Source organism: Hyperolius riggenbachi, chromosome 3 (genome assembly GCF_040937935.1).
Source record: "Hyperolius riggenbachi isolate aHypRig1 chromosome 3, aHypRig1.pri, whole genome shotgun sequence".
In the NCBI taxonomy this organism is placed as follows: domain Eukaryota; kingdom Metazoa; phylum Chordata; class Amphibia; order Anura; family Hyperoliidae; genus Hyperolius; species Hyperolius riggenbachi.
In genome coordinates this window covers 18071946-18091765 of record NC_090648.1, presented here as the reverse complement: position 1 = coordinate 18091765, position 19820 = coordinate 18071946, and positions in this window count along the sequence as shown.

The window sequence follows — 19820 nt, the reverse complement described above, 5'->3', positions numbered from 1 at the left end:
TTTTTGTAAAAGATATTAAGCAATAAAAAGATAACTTGTAATAGAACATTTAGAAGCAATGCTTTCCTGTACTACTTATAAATTACAAAGACTATTGAAGGGGTGGATGATCAAAGTATAATGCCACCCTTTAATGGCCCGAAGGCAGGGATGGACTTACTGTAAGCCACCGTAGGCACATGCGTACAGGCGCCTGATGATCTAAAGGTGGCTCACTCCTCTCCTCAAGTGCCTCCCTCCTGCCTTACCTGAGCAAAGTCCTAAGCGAACAGTAAATGAGAGGTCACAGCATTCCACTGACCAGATCGCCCTTCAGTCGGGGGCACCTCTACATACCTGAAACTTTGGGACACCTCTAGCTACTTAATACTGAGGATAGACTCCGGCTACCTAATACTAAGGGACACCTATGATGGCCGGGCAAGGGAACTAAGAGAGAACTGAAAGCTGGGCCAGACAGCACACTTGTGGTGCAGTTCAGCAGGTGTTTGTAGGTTCATGGAGGGTGAAGTCTAAGGTGACAGGACATCTGCACCTATGATTTAAATCCGGGCCTGCCCGTAGGTCTATTTGTACTGCAAGGGCTTTTCCTCACCGACCACCTTCCCTATGAATGTCTGTCTACAAAAAACACACCACTCCACACCTAAGCCAACATGTTTGACCCCTAAAAACTTAGGGGGCTTGGTCAGGGGACAAACAAAGTGCAACAGTGCATAAACAGCCAATAAAATACAATGATCACATAAATGGTATTGCTATATAGCCTCTCGGCTACAAGTACAAGCTAACCAAATAAATCTTCAGCAGTTTGCAGCATCGATGATGATGTTGTGGTGAAACTATCAGCATATTCTGTATTCTAAAATATATCTCAGAAGGGCCAGGACAAAGTCACATTGTTTGGACTTCATTTCAGTTTTCTGTAGGTAACACCCCACCACCTGTAGTCCGTGATCATGGGGGATGATGGTATACAGGGACGATACATCCGCCGTACTTAGCAGAGTGTTCACCGTAACAGCAACCCCCTGAAGGACCTGCAAGGCATGTTCAGTGTCCCTTAACAGATTAGGAATTAATGCCACAGCCGGCTGAAACATGTCATCTAGATATTGGCCCAGTCGGTGCATAATGGACCCTATGCCTATGACCAATCATCAGTGGCATGGGGTCCATTATGCATCGACTGGGCCAATACCTAGATGACATGCTTCAGCCGGCTGTGGCATTAATTCCTAATCTGTTAAGGGACACTGAACATGCCTTGCAGGTCCTTCAGGGGGTTGTTGTTACAGGGAACACTCTGCTAGGTACGGCGGATGTATCGTCCCTGTATACCATCATCCCCCATTATTAGGCAAGTGGTATTTTTGAGGAATAATTTTATTATTGAACAACAACCATGTTCTCAATGAACCCAAAAAACTCATTAACCCTCCTGGCGGTTTGCAAAAAAATCGCCAGGGGGCAGCAAATCTTTTTTTTTAAATTTTTTTTTTTTTTTTTCATGTAGCGAGACAAAGTCTCGCTACATGATAGCCGCTGCTCAGCGGCATCCCCCCAGCCCCTCCGATCGCCGCCGGCGATCGGAGATCCGGAGATCCCGTTCAAAGAACGGGATCTCCTGGAGGGCTTCCCCCGTCGCCATGGCGACGGGCGGGATGACGTCACCGACGTCATCGACGTCGTGACGTCAGAGGGGACTCCGATCTGCCCCATAGCGCTGCCTGGCACTGATTGGCCAGGCAGCGCACGGGGTCTGGGGGGGGGGGCGGCTGCGGCGCGACGGATAGCGGCGGATCGGCGGGTAGCGGCGGCGATCGGGCACTGCACGCAGCTAGCAAAGTGCTAGCTGCGTGCAGCAAAGAAAAAATTATGCAAATCGGCCCAGCGGGGCCTGAGCGGTGCCTTCCGGCGGCATAGCCCGAACTCAGTTCGGGCTTACCGCCAGGAAGGTTAATATCAAAGCTGAATATTTTTGAAAGTCGTTTTTAGTTTGTTTTTAGTTTTAGCTATTTTAGGGGGATATCTGTGTGTGCATGTGACTATTACTGTGCATAATTATTAGGCAACTTAACAAAAAACAAATATATACCCATTTCAATTATTTATTTTTACCAGTGAAACCAATATAACATCTCAACATTCACAAATATACATTTCTCACATTCAAAAACAAAACAAAAACAAATCAGTGACCAATATAGCCACCTTTCTTTGCAAGGACACTCAAAAGCCTGCCATCCATGGATTCTGTCAGTGTTTTGATCTGTTCACCATCAACATTGCGTGCAGCAGCAACCACAGCCTCCCAGACACTGTTCAGAGAGGTGTACTGTTTTTGCTCCTTGTAAATCTCACATTTTATGATGGACCACATGTTCTTAATGGGGTTCAGATCAGGTGAACAAGGAGGCCATGTCGTTAGTTTTTCTTCTTTTATACCCTTTCTTGCCAGCCACGCTGTGGAGTACTTGGACACGTGTGATGGAGCATTGTCCTGCATGAAAATTATGTTTTTCTTGAAGGATGCAGACTTCTTCCTGTACCACTGCTTGAAGAAGGTGTCTTCCAGAAACTGGCAGTAGGACTGGGAGTTGAGCTTGACTCCATCCTCAACCCGAAAGGGCCCCACAAGCTCATCTTTGATGATACCAGCCCAAACCAGTACTCCACTTCCACCTTGCTGGCGTCTGAGTCGGACTGGAGCTCTCTGCCCTTTACCAATCCAGCCACGGGCCCATCCATCTGGCCCATCAAGACTCACTCTCATTTCATCAGTCCATAAAACCTTAGAAAAATCAGTCTTGATGTTTCAGCTTGTGTGTCTTGTTCAGTGGTGGTCGTCTTTCAGCCTTTCTTACCTTGGCCATGTCTCTGAGTATTGCACACCTTGTGCTTTTGGGCACTCCAGTGATGTTGCAGCTCTGAAATATGGCCAAACTGGTGGCAAGTGGCATCTTGGCAGCTGCACGCTTAACTGTTCTCAGTTCATGGGCAGTTATTTTGTGCCTTGGTTTTTCCACATGCTTCTTGCGACCCTGTTGACTATTTTGAATGAAACGCTTGATTGTTGATGATCACGCTTCAGAAGCTTTGCGATTTTGCTGCATCCCTTTGCAAGATATCTCACTATTTCTGACTTTTCTGAGCCTGTCAAGTCCTTCTTTTGACCCATTTTGCCAAAGGAAAGGAAGTTGCCTAATAATTATGCACACCTGATATAGGGTGTTGATGTCATTAGACCACACCCCTTCTCATTACAGAGATGCACATCACCTAATATGCTTAATTGGTAGTAGGCCTTCGAGCCTATACAGCTTGGAGTAAGACAACCTGCATAAAGAGGATGATGTGGTCAAAATACTCATTTGCCTAATAATTCTGCACTCCCTGTAGTGCGGTAATAGTGTGGTAATAGTGCAGTAATGAAAACGTTGTTTGCGTTGCTAAACTGAATGAAGTGTATTCATGAAAAAAAAAAAAAGAGGGAGTAAGGAAGCGATAAATAACATGTTGTTATCGCCAACAAAGATCTGGTGAGTTTGCTCTACACAGTAGCATTTTAGGTGACAAATGGAGCCCTTTCAACTTAATGTTATGGAATTTTTAAAGATACAGAGGAGGAAGGGTGGTTGTAATATCACCCAGGCTTTTAGAAATCTTACAGAGTTAGAGCATTTCTAACAATAATATATATATATACATATATACTGTATATATATATATATATATATATATATATATATATATATATATATATATATATATATATATATATATATATATTGTATTTATAAAGCGCAAACATATTACGCAGCGCTGGACATTAGTTTAGGTTACAGACAATATTTTGGGGTGACATACAGCAATATGACAATACAGGAATACAAGAAAACCAGATCACACAGCACAGTATGAGTACAAGGTAATGCTTAGTCAGTCACTGGATGGGAGCATGGAGATTAGGCAAGTTAGGTTCACTCAAATGCATAGCATGGGTGCACAGTAATGGAGGTGCATGATCAGGTAGGACACAAAAGGAGGAGGACCCTGCCCAAAGGCTTACAATCTAGAGGGAGAGCTAGGGACACGAGAGGTAGGGGACCAGAGTTCAGCTGTGGGTTTAGAGCAATTGTGAGGGGTGGTAGGCCAGAGTGAAAAGGTGAGTATTGAGGGCCTTCTTGAAGGTGTTGAAGGAGGGCGCTGCCCTAATGGGTGGAGGTAGGGAGTTCCATAGTGTTGGGGCGGCTCTTGAGAAGTCTTGGAGGAGTGCATGGGACTGGGTGATGCGGAGGACGGTCAGGCGAAGTTCATTGGAGGAGCGGAGTGAGCAGCTTGGTGTGTATCTCTGAGTAAGATCAGAAATGTAGGTTGGACAGGTTTTGTGGACGGATTTGTAGGTCAGACACAAAATCTTGAATCTGATTCTGGACTGGATAGGAAGCCAGTGGAGGGATAAACGGAGGGGAGCCGCCCTGGTGGAGCGATGGGAGGAGTGGATAATTCTTGCTGCCGCATTCATGATGGACTGCAGTGGGGCTATTCGGGTCATAGGGAGACCAGACAGCAGGGCATTGCAGTAGTGGAGGCGGGAAATTATGAGGGCATGGATGAGGAGTTTGGTGGTGGCAGAGGTCAGGAAAGGGCGAATCTTACAGATGTTATGAAGGTGGAAGTTGCAGGACTTTGTGAGGTTTTGGATGTGGGGAGTGAAGGAGAGTGCGGAGTCCAGGGTGAAACCCAGACAGCGGGCTTGAGTGGTAGGGCAAATGGTAGTGTGGTTAACAGTGACCTGCACATCTGGGAGGTCCAGGGATGACCGGGGTGGGAAGATCATAAATTCAGTTTTGTCTAGATTTAGTTTCAGGAACCTAGCGGAAATCCAGGAGGAGATGGCAGATAGGCAGGAGGAGACCTTGTCCATGGTAGTGGTGGATATGTCAGGGGTGTGGAGGTAGATTTGGGTGTCATCTGCATACAGATGATAGTTAAAACCCATGGAGGAGATAACCTTGCCAATGGAGGATGTGTATAGGAAGAACAGTAGGGGGCCAAGGACCGAACCTTGGGGGACTCCCACTATATAAATATAAATATATATATATATATATATATATATATGTATGTATATATATATATATATATATATATATATATATATATATATATATATATGATATAAAATATAACAATATTTTCTAAACAGTATAAGTCATGTGTGTCCCGCACACTTACCGCACACTTACAGACTGCTATCGCAATCACCTCGCACTCTGAATTTTTTTAATGAATTCACTGTAAAAACCCTCATTTACCGCTAGAGGTAATTTCCCGCCCATCTCTGAACTACCGCTCTCACTTTTATGAATCAATGCCTATGTGTTTAGTCCACAATCTAAACCTTAAAGGAGTTATCAGGGCAACTATAGTAAAATGAGTGGTACTTACCGGGGGCTTCCTCCAGCCCCAAGCTCCCAGCATGTCCCTCGCCGCAGCTCTGCCCGCAGCCGGTCACCGCAGCTCCCTCCCGGTCCCCGGCGATGACGTCAGAGCGACCCAGAGGTCGCTCTGTACTGCGCCTGCACGATCGGCGCTGGCAATCACCGCCACGTGGGCCGGAGCGGACTGCGCAGGTGGTAGTAGTTCTGAGCCTGCGCAGTCCGCTCCAGGCAACGTGACGGTGATTTACAGCGCCGATCACACAGCCACAGTACAGAGCGACCTCCGGGTCGCTCTGACGTCATCGCCGGGGACCTGGATCGGCAGGTGCTTGACCCAATACTCCATGGGATCAACAGGGGCCACACTGTCAAGCCCGCTGAAGGACCCCATGTAGTCAGTCACCAGTTGGTCAAGCGCTGTCTGTGACTGGAGAAGGATGCTGCTGCAGGCACCTCCTCTCTAGTCTTGGGTCAGAGACAGCAGGTCTGTGGTTCGCGTGCGCTTGCTGCTGGTGTATGCAGACACCTGCTGCTGCCTCTGTGCTGGCTGGACAGTGGGGGTGGATGGCTGAGGGAAGGCTTCCTCCAAGCGCTCAACAAGGGACAGCTGAAAATTCCTCATTTGTTGCGCACGGTCTCCTCCTGCAGGCAGGAACTGGCTGAGCTTCCCCTTCAGACGTGGGTCCAGCATCATGCAGATCAAGATGTCCTCCCTCTTCTTCATCTGGATGACCCTTGGGTCCTTGCGCAGGCACCTCAGCATGTGCGCTGCCATTGGGAAGAGTCTGGCCACGTCTGCTGGCACATCATCGGCAGCCCCAGAGCCGACAGTGCTGTCCTCCTCTTCCTCTGCCTCCTCCACCTCATCCTCTCTCCAACCTCGCACCAGTCCAGCTGCGCTCTGCTGCTCCCCCTCATCAGCAGCAAGGTCAGGGACCTCCACCAACTCCAAGCCCTCCTCCTCAGAGGTGGCCTGTGAAGCTGCCTGCAGCTCCTGCTGGTCCAAGGCTGCCGCTCCCTCTTCCAGCAGTGCATACAGGGCACTGTCCAGCACACACACCAAGGGGACCCACTCGCACACCATTGCATGGTCCCTGCTTACCATGTTGGTGGCCTGCAGGAAGGGTGCCAGCACTGAGCACACCTGCTGCATGTGCCCCCAGTCCTCTGTGGAGATGATGGACGGGAGGTTGGTGGCGGCACGCCCAGTTGCAGTGATGGAGGCAACTGTTGCTCATGCAACGTACTTGCTGACAGCCTGCCTCTGTTCAACCAGAAACTCCAACATCGCCAGGGTGGAGTTCTAGCGAGTTGGAACATCGATCATGAGCCGGTGCTGTGGCAGGTGCTCCTTCTCTTCCAGGCTCGCTACGGCTGCAGGCGAGTGCCGGAAATGACGCACAACCTTCCTTGCCGCCTTAAGGAGTCGGTTCATCCCCTGGTAGGTCCGCAGGAACTTTTGGACTACCAGGTTCAGGACGTGCGCCAGGCAAGGGGATGTGGGTCAGGTCTCCCCTGCTGATCGCAGTAACCAGGTTTGCCCCATTGTCAGACACCACCTCTCCGACTCTGAGGCCTCTGGGGGTCAGCCAATTTCTCTCCTGCTCTCGGAGTTTGGCCAGGACATGGTTCGCCGTCAGTTTGGTCTTCCCCAGGCTGACCAATTCCAGCAGCGCTTGTCAGTGGCGGGGCTTCACGCTGCTGCTGAGGCGGGGGGTTTGGGCTGGTGTGCCGGAGGATGGAAGCGGATCAGAGGAACCTGCTGCAATTCTGCTGACCCTGCATGGTGGCACCACCCACTGCGTTGTTGCTGCTGCTGCTCTGACAGTGCCCGATGCTGCTCCCCCCTCCTCACCCCCTTCCACCAAGCTGACCCAATGCGCGGTGAAGGACAGATAGCGGCCTGTCCCAAACCGGCTGCTCCACGAGTCCATGGTGACGTGGACCCGTTGACCCACCGTGTGATCAAGCCCTATCCCGACATTGGCCATCACAGAGCGGTGAAGTGCAGGGATGGCCATGCGTGCAAAAAAATGTCGGCTGGGGATTGGCCAATCGGGGGCTGCACACATCAGGAGCGCACGCATGTCGCTCCCCTCCTGCACAAGGGAATAAGGCAGGAGTTGGGAGCACATGGCCCGTGCCAGCAAGCCGTTTAGCTGACGCACGCGACGGCTGCTGGGAGGCAGAACCCTGACCACCCCCTGGAAGGTGTCGCTGAGCAGGGTCTGGCGACGCCTTTTGCTTGAACGGGAATCACTGGAGGGAGCAGAGGAGGCCACTGAGGACTGGCTACCAGAACAGGCCTCAGTGTCGGCGGCAGGAGTTGCAGAGGGAGTAGGAGCAATGCGTTTCTGATGCACTCCTGCTGGTGCTGCTGGAGGAGGTGGAGGAGGGCGGGTGGCTGCTGCCGACGGCTTCGCAGTGGTGGCGGGTCTGCCACTGCCAGCTTCTTTCAACTTCATGAACTCCTCATGCTCATGGAAGTGTTTCCCTGCCAGATGGTTCACCAGAGAGGTGGTGCCATACGCAGAGGGCTCCTTCCCTCTGCTGAGCTGCTGGTGGCACTGGTTGCAGGTGGCATACTTGCACTCCACATATGGCAGGGTGAAAAAACTCCAAATTGGGGAGGTGAAGTTGCCCCTTCGGCTGGAAGGTGCTGCTGCCGCTGGTCTCCCTGTGGTGGTTGGGGAGGGGGGGTTTCTTGGTGCGGCTGGTGGCACTGGCAGAACTCTCCACCTCCGGATCAGCACCCTGTGTGGCCTGCATACCACGCCCACTTCTGATCCTGCCTATGCCTGCGATGCTGATCCTTCTAGCAAGGCCCGCAGACGGATCTGCCACCCAGTCTCTGTCCTTCACCCTGTCATCATCATCCTCCCCCTCCGCAAACATGTCGTGCTGGGATGACCCCACAAACTCCCCTTCTGCATGCATGGGCTGAGGGACAGTCACCACTGTCTGACTGTCCAAAGCATCATCCCCCAAAGTGCCCATCAGCATTTCTTCCTCCTCCCTTGCTAATTCTGCCGCAACAGCACTCCATAGCCCCGCTGTGCTTGGGGATAAGAAGGTGCTGAGTGACAGGGTGCTGGTGTTGCCCGCTGGGGCTGGAGAACTGCACTCCTCCTCCCCAGGCAGTGCTTGGCAGCTGCTGCTGCTCTTGCGAACAGGAGTGGTGGTGGGGGTGGAGGACTCGGTTCCAGAGCTAATGGTGGCCTGCTCATCCACCATCAGTTCCACCACAGAGTCTGCGTCCTTCTCCTCAATAGGACGGCTACGACCTGGCGGTGGGAGGAACATCTGCGCCACACGCTGCTGCTGCTGCTGTGTCTCTGCAGCGTGACTCCCAGCTGTTGGGTGGCCAAGGCGTCCACGGCCAGTGGCTAATGGCGGAATAGCCACTGGTGCAGATGCAGAACTGCGCATGGTGGTGGTGGTGGCGCGGCTGCCACGCCCACGACCTCCTCTCTTGCCGATGCCCTTGCTGCCCCTGCCCAACCCGCGGCTGCCAGTGCCAGACATCGTATATTTTTAATATTATACCAGAAAAAGAGAGGGTCCGCACGTTGTCCTGAAACAGAGTCCTTTATTGTGGATGTATCCAAAAATCAGCACACAAAATCACGCATCTCCAGCTATATATACAAATGAAAAAAAAAAGTTATGTATAGGTGGGTGGGACAAGTGGTGTACTTTAATGGGGTGGGACTTGTGGTGGTGGTGGGTGTGTGAGGTGACGGACAGGTGTACTCTACAGCAGAAATCGGTGTAGCGCTAACGAGAGAGTGCGCAGTGCGCAAACAAAGACCCTAGCTGACGCTGACTGACGGTGTCCCTATACACAGACTACAGTACAGTACAATTCAGCGAATACACAATACAAGTAATATAAACAATAGGACGGGTGTAGCACTAATGAGAGGGTGCGGACAGCGCAGGCGTGCACTGCGAACACAAAGACCCTAGGTAACGCGGTGACGGACGGTCCCTATATACAGACTAGAGTACACTATAGTACTAACTAAACAATAGAAGAATCTAGCTAAACAATAGAACAGGTGTGACTAGATTACAGAGAGCAGATACAGGACAGGTATAGCAGTAAAGCTGGGCCTTGCTAACTACAAAATAGTACAATAATCTATCTAACACAGAAGTAGTACAGTAGAATAGGACAGGTGAGAGCACAGGTAAGGTAACTTGCCTTGCCTAGGCACAGGGCCTAGCTGCTGGCTGCAGGCCTGCAGCAGCACCAGTGACAGTCTCTCTCCCTCCCTAGTCCCTAATCCCACAAACTAAACTGCCTAAAATATAATCTATCTACAATACAAAGCAATACAGGTGAATATCAAGTGTTGGAGTGTAAAAACGCTAGGTGTATTGAACAATAAATGCACTTGCACAGACAAAAAGCACTGGAGCAGTCTCTCAGTACAATCAGTCAGTAAGTCGCAAGCAGGACGAGTGAGGCAACATGGCGCCCGCTATTTACAGAGGGGGGCTTGGCCAGGCTCCCCCTCTGTGATTGGCTGCAGTCAGAGGGCTGGGAGACCTCTAATTTGCTTGTGAGGACTCGAGGTGATGTCTGACGTGACGCTATCCGAGCGGATGACGCTATCCGAGCTCGGATAGCTAGGATATCTCCGGATAGCTCGGATAGCACAGCCCGGATAGCTAATACTATTCGAGCTCGGTATTCGAGCTTGAATAGTGAAAAAAGAGCTAGGATATCCGAGTATCTCGGATATCCTAGCTCGGATGAGCTTCACTGATATACTCCCTCAGTAGAAGCTAGCCAAAGTCAATAAGAACGTTTGGGGTCATCAAATGGGCTCCCCTTACCAATCCAGATCAGTTCCTTTTCCCCTCAGTTTCATCCGTAAAAACACTGGGTAATAAGGTCAGCACCTACTCAACAGAACATCATCTGCAAACATAATTGGGTGCTCCATTTGAATGCACTCAAGTCTTCTCAGACCAGAACCATACTGTTTGAGTCTTTGGCTTCAATTCATGAAAGCAGTGCGATAAAAAAATCTGGGAGGGAAAATACTGCATTCAGTATTTTAGACCTTTGTGTGCTAATTCATAAAGATTTTCACAGCTGCCTTTGAAGTTCGGTAAATTACCGCAGCCCATTGAGCGGTACAGCAAAAGTGTGCCGATATATCTCTTTTGTTAAAAGCTGTAATTACAGTTCCCTGCACAGACTTGCAGAGACTTCGGCTCCCTGCACAGATGACTCACACAGACTTTGGCTCCCTGCACAGATGACTCACACAGATGTCGGCTCCCTGCACAGATGACTCACACAGATGTCGGCTTCCTGCACAGATGACTCACACAGATGTCGGCTCCCTGCACAGATGACTCACACAGACTTCGGCTCCCTGCACAGATGACTCACACAGACTTCGGCTCCCTGCACAGATGACTCACAGAGACTTTGGCTCCCTGCACAGATGACTCACACAGACTTCTGTTCCCTGCACAGACTCACAGAGACTTCTGCTCCCTGCATAGACTCACAGAGACTTCGGCTCCCTGCACAGATGACTCACACAGACTTCTGCTCCCTGCACAGACTCACACAGACTTCTGCTCCCTGCACAGACTCACAGAGACTTCAGCTCCCTGCACAGACTCACAGAGACTTCGGCTCCCTGGACAGACTCACACAGACTTCTGCTCCCTGCACAGACTCACACAGACTTCTGCTCCCTGCACAGCCTCACACAGACTTCTGCTCCCTGCACAGACTCACACAGACTTCTGCTCCCTGCACAGACTCACAGAGACTTCGGCTCCCTGCACAGACTCACAGAGACTTCAGCTCCCTGCACAGACTCACAGAGACTTCGGCTCCCTGCACAGACTCACACAGACTTCTGCTCCCTGCACATACTCACACAGACTTCTGCTCCCTGCACAGACTCACACAGACTTCTGCTCCCTGCACAGACTCACACAGACTTCTGCTCCCTGCACAGACTCACAGAGATTTCGGCTCCCTGCACAGACTCACAGAGACTTCAGCTCCCTGCACAGACTCACAGAGACTTCGGCTCCCTGCACAGACTCACACAGACTTCTGCTGCCTGCACAGACTCACACAGACTTCTGCTCCCTGCACAGACTCACAGAGACTTCGGCTCCCTGCACAGACTCACAGAGACTTCGGCTCCCTGCACAGACTCACAGAGACTTTAGCTCCCTGTACAGACTTTAGGCTCCCTGCACTTTGCGTTGTTAAGACCTCACCAGAGGTGTAGGTAACTTGCTAAGACCTCACGAGAGGTGTCGGTAATTATCGTCTGGCTTACCACTTGTTGCAGTCTTTATGAATTGACATTTGTTGACAATTTACTGACATGTGTTGGAAGTAACCACAGCCAAGTCGGTAATTTTCCTCACTGCTCGGCAATTTCAGTTTTTCATGCGGTAACAGCCTTTATGAATTGACACATTGCTAAGTGGTCGGGAAAGTCTGCTGTTTTCAGCATTACCACATGCGGGAATGCTTTATGAATTGAGGCCTTTATGGGGAGTTAATACCAGCTGATGAGGGCCATCATTCAACAGCAATACAAGCTGAGCTCTGAGAACTCTTTTGCATAGCCACTATCACATCAATATTTCATCAATTTTAATGGCCAAACATTGACTAACATATTTTTCTTTTTGTTTTTGTTTTTTTATTTATTTAATTTTTGTATTTTCATTGTTAGTTGTTTATATTGAACCTAAGATCTAATTCTATATAATAAAGTCCAAGTGTCTCTGCGTCCGTGTGTCATAACGAACTGCGCATGTGTGCAGAGACACTGAGGGGGAGTGACGTGCAGCTTCAAGGGGCAGACGGGATCAACGGGTGGGCGGGCGAGTGTGCGCACGAGGCGGCCGCGCGCGTGACGGGTGTGCGCCAGCGGGTGCGCCGGTGGCGAGCGCGCCGCGGGCGCACGTGCAGGGACATGCGATGACAGACCTAGAGCCCGTTTTTAAAGGGGCTTAGGTCAGCTAGTCTATTATAAAATATATTTTAAAACTTGTGTAGTGTAGCTTTAACTCTTTGGTATGGACTGGGTATTTGGATAATTATAAAATCCCACAGGATGGACATTCAAGACAAGGGTACTTTAATTTATCACAGTGAACCTTTTTTCAGTCAGCCATAGTTCTTTACCGATCCAAGATAAACTTTCACTCATTGCATGATTGTGTTCCTTTCATATAGTTTATAGGGCATTTCTCAAGCCAAATACTTTTTTTTGTTTTGTTTTAATACTCTAATTCCCTATAAACTAAACAAGCTTCGCCCACAGCTCCTTTTGTGCCTTGGCACTGTAGCTGGCTCAGTCTGGGCAGGAGGAGGAGGAGGTTACTAGCCATTGATTTCAGAGGCAGAGGGGAGGAGGGAGGAGGAGAGGGGACTGAATTTACACACAGCCAAGCTGATAGCATCTCCAGCCCTCAGCCTGTGACAATGTAACAAACAGAACATGGCTGCCCTCATTGTATCACAGGAATAAATCATCATAAACTTTTGAAGCTGTTTGCAGTTAGATATGCTGTGTAATCTAAACTTTAGATAAGCTATATAGGCAAGTTACTTGTTATAGTTAGTTTTTCATCTCCTATCCGCTCTAAGAAATTAAATTCCCTTCTTCTACCACAGGGATGTCAAACCGGTCCTACGAGGGCCCAGGTATTCACACATTTTTGACACAGCTCAGATTAATTGATGGGTCTGCAAGGTACAAAAGTCCAGGTCAGCACACCTTTTTCAAGATAAGAATTTTCTCAATTTATTGCTCCATAAGCACGTGAAAACATGACAATTGTTTCGGGGCCACGGCGGGTCCCCTTCTTCAGAAAGTGCAAACAAAAACGTTTGTGTGCTGACCTGGACTTTTGTACCTTGCTGTTGAATTTTGGATGCTGGGGCTCAGTATCCACAGGCCATAGCACCCACATCTTGGGTAAGGTGTGCCATCTCCGCACTTGAACTTTACGAATTGATGGGTCTGAATCAGGAAAGGTGTGGTCCATCAGGTAGAATACATTCCTCTCTTTCTCAGTCCATCCTAAACACTGGCATGGATCTGGCCCTCCAGGCCTGGAGTTTGACACCTGTGTTCATGTCATTGTGGCTGATTCTTTCCTGCTACAGGTGGGTTCATCTGTATAGCTGAGGTCATTATGGATAACAAGGACCCATAAAATTGCCATGTAGAAAGCTTTCCCAGAATGTGTGTTAAAAACAAAAAGGCTTAGTTTGTTTGTGACAGTCATCAGCAAAGTTAGAAAAAAAACGATGTCACTGAAGTCAGGCAGTAATGTCGACAACTATTCGGGTTACTTCCAGCTTTATATAAAGCTGTATGATAAAAGCATAAATAAACAGCAAAAACTTGTTTCTAGATGGAAAATCAGTTCAACTAAAGGCAGAATATAAATTAGAATAAATGATTCCCCCTAATGATGAAACAAAGGTTCCTAGGGGCCCCAAAGAATCGGACACCACTCAATTTCAACTTAACAACAACAACAAAAATCGGTACTCTGATTTATTCATAGTAAAACCCAAGAAATAAAGAAAGTTTCGATAAAAAGCTTGTTGCAGAAGGAACAGCGTGCTTCAGCTGTTGGATATAGTATTTACTTTCCTCTATAATCAACATTGATTTTATTATAAATGTAATGATCCTGAGAATCATTCTTCGATGCCCCAGAGGTAAAATGAACAATTCTCTTTACAACAGAAGCAGCAAGGGAACGGTATCCTGTAGGAAATGTCTTTAATATGGGCTATATTTACTGCACTAACACTTTCCACAAAGCCTTAAAGAGACACTGAAGCGAAAAAAAATATGATATAATGAATTGGTTGTGTAGTACGGATAATTACTAAAACATTAGTAGCAAAGAGAACATTCTCATATTTTTATTTTCAGTTATATAGTGTTTTTTATAACCTTGCACCATTCTTTAACCATTTCTGCCGCCCAGATGTGAAGCTCACGTCCGGACTGCTGCTCTGCTGCGGTACCGCGCTTCAGCACGCTCCCGCGCGCAATCGTGGGTGCGCCCCCATGCTGTCCCCCAGTAGCCCTGGGATCAGTGAACTGGAACATGGTTCCCAATCACCGATCCATGTCCCCAGCAGAAAAACTGAAGCGCTCTTACTAGAGGCTTCAGTCTTTCTGCACGTAAACATTTCTGCATCCCCCTTGTGCTTCCAGCACAAGGAGGGAAAAAAACTCAAGGTGGCCATCTTGTGGTCAAATAGTAAAACTACATCTACATATTTTTTACATTACAATTTACACATATAATAACATTAAAAATTAACTGTTTATTTCCCACACCAAAATATTACCCAAATAAATGTTTTAATGGAAAAAAATTACAATTAAAAAAAAAAAAGACATAAATAGTTACCTAAGGGTCTAAGCTTTTTTAATATGCATTTGAAGGGGGTATACTATGAACATTTTTTTAAATTATAAGCTTGTAAATAGTGATGGGCTCAAAATGGAAAAAATGCACCTTTATTTCCAAATAAAATATTGGTGCCATACATTGTGATAGGGAAAAAAATTTAAATGGTGTCATAACCGAGATAAACGGGCAAATAAAATACATAGGTTTTAATTATGGTAGCATTGATTATTTTAAAGCTATAATGGCCGAAAATTGAGAAATAATGAATATTTTCTATTTTTTTAAATATTAATCCTGTTAAAATGCATTTATAAAAAAATAATTCTTAGCAAAATGTATCACCCAAAGAAAGCCTAATTAGTGGCAGAAAGAACAAGATATAGATCAATAAATTATGATAAGTAGTGATAAAGTTATTAGTGAATGAATGGGAGGTGAAAATTGCTCTGATGCATAAGGTGAAAAATCCCTGCGGGCGGAAATGGGTAATATCTGCAGTTTACACACTACTCAGCATTCTAAATGATTTTTTCAGAGCAGTCTTGTGAACTGTTGACCTGTCCTCTGGCAGAGAAAAAGAAAATTCTTCACTGACAGTTGAGATAATACACTTTAGAAGACAGCCCTCTCCACGACTCTTAAAGAGGAACTGTAACGACAAAACGGCCCCTGGGGGGTACTCACCTCGGGTGGGGGAAGCCTCAGGATCCTAATGAGGCTTCCCACGCCGTCCTGCGTCCCTCGGGGGTCTCGCTGTAGCCCTCCGTACAGCCGTGACGTAATATTTACCTTCCTGGCTCCTGCGCAGGCGCTCTGATGGCTGTCGGCGCCGAAGTAGGCGGAAATACCCGATCGCCGTTGGGTCTGCTCTACTGCGCAGGCGCAAGTTTCCGGCACCTGCGCAGCAGAGCGGACCCGACGGAGATCGGGTATTTCCGTCTATTTCCATGCCGAAAGTCGCCACAGCGCCCCCGCTGGAGCCAGCAAAGGTAAATATTGAACTGACAGTCGGCACAGTCGCCGGCTGTTCGGAGGGCTGCGGCGAGACCCCCGTGGGACAGAGGACAGCGTGGGAAGCCTCATTAGGATCCGGAGGCTTCCCTTACCCGAGGTGAGTACCCCCCAGGGGAGGTTTTTGTTGTTACAGAGTCTCTTTAAAGTTGTAGAGCTTAATGGCTTTTTTGCATAGAGATAACAACTGGAGTTTCTTAACTCTTCCTGTACTGGAAACAATTAGACTGATGTCTCTGATCCTAATGTTTTATTTCTTAGCTGTACTCCACTTACACATCATAATATCATAATTTTTTTTTTGCTTCAGTGTCTCTTCAAGGAATACAGAGGGAAAAAATCTGTCTAGAGGAGTTAACAATGTCCCCAACAGAGTCTTACTTAAATACAATCATCATTGTCAATATATTAAAATGTCACTAGAATAGTAGAGTTGCTCTTTGGATCATGAAAAACAAATTCAGTAGAAACAAAGTAACAACACCGCAGTAATCAGTCAATCAAATTAGGGATGAGTTTTTGGCAACGTTATTTTCACAGAAAAATTTGCATTTTCACCTGACTCAAAATGTTAGCAAAAATATAATGGAATTGTAGCAATGTACACATTTTTTGCAAAAATAAGAAATTTTCTTGAAATTTCTTGAAAATATCCTCTCTAAGTGCCCATCAACGTCAATGTCTGCCCATACATACTGATGCTAAATAAACTCAAAATAATAACACGATAATAATTCTCATTTGTGCAAAACTGTGTTTTCTCTTGCTCCCAGCCTTCAGCGCATTTGGTGTCAATAAGTATTTTAATACCTATACATTTTTGTGAATATTCTCATTTGTGCGAAAATCTGACATCTTTGCGAAAATGATGCTGAAATGAAAGTGACCATATTTACCTATTACTAAATAAACCATTTCACTCAGGTGGGTAGTGTACAGGTGGCATGGCTGTTTCCTTTGATGTAGGATTTGAGTCCTAAGGGCTCGTACACATGTCCAATGCATGTTGCCCGTCGGAGATCAGGATCTCATCCCCTTCAGTGACATCGTGAACCCTGCTGCACACACGGGTATCTGCTGTGTAGCTGACGGCGCACTGTGTTGTTATGCAGGAAGGGGGCGAGCTGCGCATGAACAATGGGATCAGCGGGGGGATCGGCGTCGCCAGTGGCATAGCTAAGGAGCTGTGGGCCCCGATACAAGTTTTACAATGGGGCCCCCCAAGCACTCTATACATAACAATTGATACGGCGCACCAAAACCTGCCAATGGCAACTACAGCGTCTGAGGTGCAAGAAGGGGATGGGGAACAGCTTGTTACTGATTACCCCCAATCACTCTATACATAGCAATCCCTGCCAGTGGCAACTACAGTGTCAGAGGAGCAAGAAGGGGATGGGGAATAGCTTGTTACTGATTACCCCCCAAGCACTCTATACATAGCAATACCTGCCAATGGCAGCTACAGTGTCAGAGGTACAAGAAGGGGATGGGGAACAGCTTGTTACTGATTACCCCCAAGCACTCTATACATAGCAATCCCTGCCAATGGCAACTACAGTGTCAGAGGTGCAAGAAGGGGATGGGGAGCAGCTTGTTACTGATTACCCCCCAAGCACTCTATACATAGCAATCCCTGCCAATGGCAACTACAGTGTCAGAGGTGCCAAAAGGGAATGGGGAGCAGTTTGTTAATGATTACTACTATTCAAAGTATCTATAGAAGTGATTATTATGAGCACAGGACCAATAGAGAGCTAACACTGTAGCTGGCCCCGATGCGGTTGCAACCTCTGAAACACCTATTGCTACACCCGTGGGCGTCGCTGGGGTTGGGTACATCTGCACGACGGATAACTCATGGGTTGGGTGTCGGGGGTCATCTGGTGCCGTACACACGCGTGATTGTCAGCTGAGGTGATCATTATCGGGCTCCTCAGCTGACTTAAAGGACACCCGAGGTAAAAATAAACTAATGAAATAAACAATTGTATCTATCTTCCTTCTCCTAAAAAATGACTTTTTAATATATTCCAGTTTTATTTTATATTTAAATCTACTTTTTAAGTATTTACTGTTGTTTTTGCTCAATGGCACATTCATTGAAGTATGCAGAGCTAAAATCTATGAACTATTGAACCTTTTTATCTCTTTCCTGCTCTCAGAAGCCATTTTCTGCTAGGAAAGTATTAGTTAGATAGGTAGATAGATAGGTAGATAGATAGATAGATAGATAGATAGATAGATAGATAGATAGATAGATCTGAATCTTATTATTGATATATGTGGCCATAATTACGAGTTCATTCCCAACAAAGTTTATCCAGGATTATCTGACTGCTACCTGGAGTCAGGAAGAAATGTTTCCCCTCAGAGTGGACTTAAACTCAAACCTTCCTCTCCGCTTAACAGAAAAAGCAACAAAATAATAACCTTTAAAGAAAAAAAGTTATTTGTTACAGCTTTCAGAACTCCTGCAATAAACATGCAGTGTGTCTAATTCCTGCTTTGATAAAACGGACAAAGGGTTAACATCCTGTGTTTACATATTAGCTGTGTCTGCTGAGGACTGCCGAACTTCTGTGCTGACGCAGCTGAGCTCAAATTACATGTGTGATTCATTACAGATGAAGGGGATTTAGACAGGCTCTTCCCTCTAAATACACACGGGGTGCATGTCTCTCTGTTTTCCTTGTGTCCTCTACAAGAGTGCATGTCCACTCTAAAGGAAACCTGAAGTGAGAGGTATACGGAGGCTGCCACATTTATTTCCTTTTAAACAATACCGGTGGCCTGGCAGTCCTGCTGATCTCTGGTTTCATTAGTGTTTTAAAGGATACCCGAAGTGACATGTGACATGATGAGATAGACGTGTATGTACAGTGCCTAGCACACAAATAACTAGGCTGTGTTCCTTTTTTTCTTTCTCTGCCTGAAAGAGTTAAATATAAGGTATGTAAGTAACTGACTCAGTCCTGACTCAGACAGGAAGTGACTACAGTGTGACCCTCACTGATAAGAAATTCCCCTTTTTACCTCTTTCTTGCTCTCAGAAGCCATTTTCTGTGGAAAAGACAGTGGTCGGAGGCGCCCTTGTTGTATTGTCAACAATTAAGCATTAATGTAGTAAATAAAATATGATGTAGATCGCCTACCTTATGAATGGACACTCCACTCAGTAGGATGGATGTAGTAATTTATTGGTAAAAAGTAGTGTTGGGCAAACACCTAGATGTTCGGGTTCGCGAACGTTCGCCGAACATCGCCGCGATGTTCGGGTGTTCGCGCCGAACTCCGATACATAATGGAAGTCAATGGGGACCCAAACTTTTGTGCTTTGTAAAGCTTCCTTACATGCTACATACCCCAAATTAGCAGGGTATGTGCACCTTGGGAGTGGGTACAAGAGGAAAAAAAAATATTTGAAAAAGAGCTTTTAGTTTTTGAGAAAATTGATTGTAAAGTTTCAAAGCAAAAACTGTCTTTTAAATGTGGAAAATGTCATGTTTCTTTGCACAGGTAACATGCTTTTTTTCGCCATGCAGTCATAAATGTAATACAGAGAAGAGGTTCCAGGAAAAGGGACCGGTAACGCTAACCCAGCACCAGCAGCAGCACACGTGATGGAACAGGAGGAGGCGCAGGAGGAGAAGGCCACGCTTTGTGAGACACAACAACCCAGGCCTTGCATGAGGACAAGAAGCGTGCGGATAGCATGCTTTGTACCGCCATGCAGTCATAAATGTAATAAAGATAAGTGGTTCAATAAACAGGGACCACGCGGCAACGCTAACCCAGCAGCAGCAGGCGTGATGGAACAGGAGGAGGCGCAGGAGGAGAAGGCCACGCTTTGTGAGACACAACAACCCAGGCCTTGCATGAGGACAAGAAGCGTGCGGATAGCATGCTTTGTAC